Consider the following 6,828-nt stretch of genomic DNA (forward strand, 5'->3'; position numbering starts at 1 on the left):
TTTTTTTAGGGGAAAGCAAAGGTTTACATCTGTTTCAGTGACTCTGCATCACAGCCAGAGCCTCAATTTTAATGTATAATGTTTGGGTTAGAGATGCAAATAATATTCTAAAGGAAACGTGTCTAGATTGTAATGGGGTTTTGACTATTCATGGCCACAGAAAGAGTTGTAAACCAATGTTAATGATTTGGCAGCAGGATTGGGCATTTGATCAACCATCACGAAAAAAAGGGGGGATTGGTAGTAATCACTGAAGTTGTCAAGTGAATCTGGTGTGTGTCCCCGTCCCCCCCATTAATATTGCTTGTTGGAAGCCAGCTGGGAAGGTCACAGATGATGATCACATGACCCTGGCATGCTGCAACTGTCATAAATGCATGCCAGTCACCAAGCATCCGAATTTCGATCATGTGACCATGGGGATGCTACAACAGTCATAAACGTTAGAACTAGTCATAAGCACTTTTGTGCTGTTGTAACTTTGAACAGTCACTAAAAGAATGGTTGAAAACCGGGGACTTCCTGTATAGGATTTAAGGAAGAGATTCCATGATTTATTATTTTGGTTTTTTTAGAAAACAAATGGAGAATTAAAAAGAGGTTGTCTAAAGTAGCATTTCAGACATGAAGGAGGAAAGGAACAGGATTATACATCTTCTCGTGCCTATAGAATTTAAGAAACATTTAATCCATCTCATTTTGACATATTTAGGAGTCTGGTTTGATTATTTAAAACTCAACACTTTATTTAAGATAGAAAAGGTTGCTAGGACTACGTTGCATTTGCATATATGCTTTATAATTAAACTCCAGAAATGTAAAACAGCAATATAAGTATATTCTTGATTTTTAAAAGAGCTTCTGTTACTTAAAAAAAATATCAGAGGAGCAAAAAGGATAACTGAAAATAATTGATTTGTTCTGCATTTGTTCTACATTCAAGTTTACCAAGCTTCACATCCAGAAAAAATACTTCCTGAAATTTTCTATGTCAAATACTTCCACTCTTTCTGAAAATTAGCATGTTAGGGAATTGATGGATCCTGACCTGCTAGCTTTCCAGGAGTTAAATAGTTGCAATACACTAATATCCTCCACTCTTGGGATCCCAGATCCCTAAATTCCCAGTGAATAATGCCAAAGTTGGCGAGATGATTGGAAGTTTTTGGAATTCCAGTCCAATCTATCAAGTGCCAAATTCAGAAGAATAATTTTGAGATTTGGCTTTCCATCTTGCCAAGAATTTCCCTGAAAAAATCATAATCCTTGGTCTTTAGAGGGCACTCAAGAGCTGCAAGAATTGGTTGGCTTATCTCACCAAACTCTTACAAACTTCCAGAAGTTCTGCTGTAAGAGGTTCTATAGTATATTCTATACTATGGAATCTATACCATGCCAGACAAAATAGTTATCGAGTCTCTTCTGAAAACCTACAGTAATGGAGCAACCACAGCTTCCAGAGGTAAACCTTTCCACTGATTTTTCTCATTGTTATATTCATTAGTTCATTCATTCATTCAACATTTATTAAATTTCTTCACTGCCCATATCTTAAGTCACTTCTGGTGGTTCAAAACAATATAAGAAAACAAAACACATGACTAAAAACATTGGGGTGATTTCTGTGAAATGTGGGAACACCACCAAAGAGAGTTTGCCAACCTAATTAATCTGTGTGGGTGGTGTTACATTTAAAGGTAAATATAAAGGTTCCCTTCGCACATATGTGCTAGTTGTTCCCTATTCATATTTACAGACTGTTAAATCCGTATGGCCTGTTGGTAGAATGCAGGTACCATACAGATAAAGTAGAAGAACAGAGCTTCCAAGTTAGAGACTAATATGCAAGCAAGACTATAATTCAGGGAAATTGTGAACGTTCCAGTAAAAATAGCAAATTGAAGATGAATATGCTTCGTGGCTAGTAAAGGATGAGCGAGGAAATGGATTTTCATAGTCTCTAAATTGCTTCCCCTTCTCTATACTCAAATAACTAAAGCACTTGGTTTTGGTTTTCTTGTCTTTGATGCATGAGATTTCATTGAGGATCTGAATCAAGCAGGGCTTGTGATATTTGAGAAATTGGTTCTCCACAAAACACAATGGAACACAACAAGCATTGATATAACAGTGTTCTTTCAAGCAGCAAATTGAAGGACTAACCACTTGCTCCTGAGATGAAGGGAACACACTCAGGAAGATCCCCTATTGATTGAGTCTTTTTTTAACTGAGGGTGACAATGTGATCATTGGAACTGTTAAGGTACTGACCAGAAATCGGACAAGAAAGAAAAGTCAAGACAGCAGCTGGAATGCATAGATGAGTTGAAGACTTGCATCCTATCTTCTTTTCAGAAGCCTCATTCAATCTCTTCCAATATCTAATTGGGTAGACTTTTCAGGTCAGAAGAAGCTTCTCCAAATTTTATGGGAGAACAAAGTAGCATAATTGGGCAAAATGTTCTTGGCTTGAAGGCCATTTCAGAACAAAGCATTCCCTGCCCTTCCTGTCATTGATCTTGAGTTTTGAACTAAATGGGAAATTTCATTTCTAAAGTTTCCAAAAGGAGCAATGAGCACTTGAAACAAAACTAGGTTTCCTGTTTATTTAATTATAAAATCACAGACGTTTTTCAAAGAGTGGAGGCAAGAACTACCTATCTGTTCTACAAAACTATTGGTTGGAAGAAGTTTAATGCAACCATTTTTCTTTTCTTTTTTTAATTCTAAAACCCAGGAAACCACATTGCTAAATTTTTTCAGGTTGGTCACTAAATGTTGATTATTCAACCTGGGATTCCTGTATAAACCAGAGACTGAAATTGAGCAAGTTTCTATTTCATAATGTTAGAAACTCCTATTGCCATTTTCGGCTATCAGGCCACCACATTTTCTAAGTTTATACTACACGATTCTACTTCTTTCTCCTTTTGCTAGCAAGTGATTTTTCAGAGATTTGGAACATTTTAACAAGGAAAACAAAAACAAAAGAAGGGTAAAAATAATAAAAGTTTAGAGACAAGGATAGTAGAATCACTGATAAGAATCTAAGGTATAAATCAAGAAAGACTGTTTTTCAAATTTTAACTTTTTTCAGTTACTCACGAGGCCTTACAAGGATTAATAAACCTCTTTTACAGGGATCCAGTGAGGAAGACAGCATGGATAGTTAAAGGGGTATGTAAAAACAAATGACATTACACAAAGTCCTTGATTTACAACCATAATAGAGTTTGCCCATTAGGCTGTAAGTCATGATAGTTGTAAAGCAGGTCACCCACATGACTAACCCATTTTTACAATCTTTTTTGTACTATTAAGAGAACCCATTGTTTGCTCTGGGCAGTTTTTGCTAGCAACTGGAAATAAATGTTTTTTGGTTTAAAAAAATCATGATAATGTGACCACAGGATGGCACAAACTGCCATAAAGGTGAGCTGGTTGCTGAGCACTCAAAAGGCAGGTGTGTGTGTGTGTGTGTGTGTGTGATCAGAAACACATCTTAAGTACCTTTTGGGGAGGACCATCTATTATAATATTTACTTTGGAAACAGGGTAAGCAAACAGGGCTAGAAAATTCTCATTCCTATCTAAAGTGTTAAAAATCAGACACCTTTTTTCCCTAAAAATTCTGCTTATCAAATTCTCTGCCAGGTGTACTCGCTTTTTGGCAGCAATTACCTGGAGCTTGCAGATGATTATTTTTTTTTGATAGAAAGTGTTTCATATTGTTTTATTTAGCTGTTTTGAAAGGATTGTTGGAGCCTTCCTCTGACTCTGGCATCATGGATGTTACGTAGTGGAATGCCCAGCTGAGAGGATGTGACATCCTGCTTTGGCTATGGTACCCTCATCTCTTTCCTTTTGTACATATTTTGAAGTCCACCACCTCTGATGTGATGCTGATGGACAATCTGTGACTTCCATCTCAGTTGCTTCCCTTTGAGCCCAGAAGCAATTTCTGCTCGTCTGCATGGAGTTTTGGCAGATAGCTTGCCAGCAGCCCTAAATGCAACGGGCAGAGGGCTTAGGTGAAACAAAGTTTGAAGAGATGGGCCACCACCCAGAAGGTCAAGCCAGGAGGGATATTCTGTATGCCATCTGTTACGCTTCGGGACTTATTTTGGCTGATGAAACATGCTTGCAAAAAGAGAATTGGCTAATGGGAAGTGGGAGACGTTTGCATCAGGTCTGAAGCAGATGGAAATGTATCTCTGTGGCATAGACTGTTTCTCAATCTTTGCATGGATTGTTGGCTTGTGAGAAATTCCTAATGACACTTGATCCTCACGGTGATGGCGAATTGTTGAGTGGTAGCCTTCCTGGAACAAATGTCCTCATCGTATGTTCCCATGCTGGCTGGGAATTGTGGGAACTGAAGTCCAGCCAGCTGGATCGAACGTTAGAGACTGCCAACTATGACCCCTTCATCAGCCAAATGAGGAATTAAGCATGTTGCCTTGATCAATCTCCGGCAAATTTAGTTGCCTAGCAATGAGGCTATACGGGAAGATGTGAATGTGAAGGGCTCAGCAAAGAGGTTGACTCTGCTTGGGAGATGCTCTTTTGCCCTGTTAGTCTTGAATTGGCTTCTCCTGCAAATGCCAGAAGGATCTTTCCCTTGTGCACTCAAAAAGGGGTTGCAATCAGAAGGTTTGGAAAAATGTGCTTTCTTTAGTTGCAGGTCTGTTTAATCAACCCACCTACACGCAGATTTCGTGGTGCTATTTCCTAATAGCTACCTACAGCCGTAATTAAGGGAAGACCTGGTTTCGCTATAAATCATGGAAATGTGTTCCATAACAGCCTGAGGTCTTTACCTAAAAATACTGGGAAAACCCACCTCCGTGGATTAGGTCAAACAAGAAAATATTTTAAAAATCATGCTAGTCTCTGCTTCCTGGAACTATTTTTGACGCACAATTCCATTGTGGTTTCCCACCTGAGGAGGGCAAAATCAGAACAATACAGGTAGGCCTCAAACAAAATTGAACCCAATATTTCTGTTGCCAAGCGAGATTGTTATTAAATAGTCTAATACCCACTCTGACCCTCTTCTGGAAGGTGCTGAAGACCTGGTTCTCTCAGCCGGCCTGGGGAACCCAGAGTGGGATGGAGCCCATTAAATGCCTCCTGTGATCTGCTATTACTGGGGCAGGGGGTGGGAGGTGGGGGTGATTTTGTTATATTGTACTATATTAATTTATTTGATTCTTTTTGTTAGTTTTTAGCTAAACGTGCAAGAACAGCATGACTTGGCTTAAAACCCAACCAATAAAGAACCTGATTAAATCCTGATCTCGATGGCAAGAGAAATACCAAATGGCAAAGAATCTGGGGAGAAATTTTCTGAGAACCAAGTATACGGTAAAGGTAAAGATAAAGGTTTCCCTTGTCCAGTCATGTCTGACTCTAGGGGGCAGTGCTTATCTCCATTTCTTAGCCAAGGCTATCAGCATTGTCCAAAGATGCTTCTGTGGTATGCAACCAGAACGTTTTGCATGCCAAGGCACACAAAACAATGTTACTTTCCCACCGAAAGGGTACCTATTTATCTACTCGCATTTGCATCAGTGGTGGGTTCCGGATTCCGTTCCATCCGGAACTCACCACTGATGCAAATGCAAGTAGATAAATAGGTACCCTTGGAATGGTTGGAACGGCCCCGGAGTTACGTGCATGCATGTGCGTGGCACGCACATGCATTCTAGCATCAAATTATGCTTTTGCAAGCCTCCGTAATGTTCCAGCTGCTCTGCGGAGCATTGCGCAGGCGCCATACGCGCCATGCGTGGAAGCGCCAACAGCATAAAGCACCGGTAAGGGGCACAGGTGGGCGGGCGGGCCCTCCGAGCACTGTACCGGAACTGTATCCGGTGCTCCGGGCAGGATCTGGTACGCTGGTACTGGGGCGTACCGCCTGCAACCCACCACTGATTTGCATGCTTTAAAACTACTAGGTGGGCAAGAGCTGGGGCGTGTAATGGGCAGAGCAGTTGAAGTATGAGCAGGTAATTTGCAGCGAAGGTTGGTCATAATGCAGAGGACATAGAACCTCATATACAGAGACATCACTGAAGAATGAAAAAAGTCAAGGTGGCAATTACAATCATGCAATCATCATCATCATCATCATCATCATCATAATAAATATTTATTTCTTAGCCGCACCCTCTCCCGAAGGACTCGGGGCGGCGTACAACAAAACATAGGAAATAAATATATCGACATACATATAACAAAACATATACCAAGACATATATACGACATATACAAGGAGGAGGTGAACTGATAGATAAAAACAAGTAAAAACACAATGTTTAAAAACTCCTAAATAAATTGAATGCAATTAAAATACCCCAAATAAAAAACCCGTCAGGAGCGATATAGTTGGATCAAAGTTGAGCCAGGCCAGCAACTTGAAAAAGGTGGGTCTTGAGCTTTACACGAAAGGAGCGGAGGTCAGAGGTATTCCTAATATCCGGGGTGAGGTCATTCCACAGGGCTGGGCCCGCCACAGAGAAGGCTCTACTCCTAGGCGCCGCCCCTCGACACTGTCTGGTGGACGGCACCTGGAGGAGGCCCTCTCTGTGCGAGCGGATTGGTCGCAGGGATGTATGGGGCAGAATACGATCCCGCAAGTAACTAGGTCCTAAGCCATGGAGCGCTTTAAAGATTGTTATCAAAACCTTGAAACGCACCCGATAGACCACAGGAAGCCAGTGCAGCTCGCGCAGGAATGGTGTCACATGGGAGTACCTAGTACTCCCCATAATTACCCGCGCGGCTGCGTTCTGGACCAACTGTAGCCTCCGGGTGCATTTCAAG

This window comes from Natrix helvetica (genome assembly GCF_964273705.1).
Source record: "Natrix helvetica genome assembly, chromosome: Z".
Classification (NCBI taxonomy): domain Eukaryota; kingdom Metazoa; phylum Chordata; class Lepidosauria; order Squamata; family Natricidae; genus Natrix; species Natrix helvetica.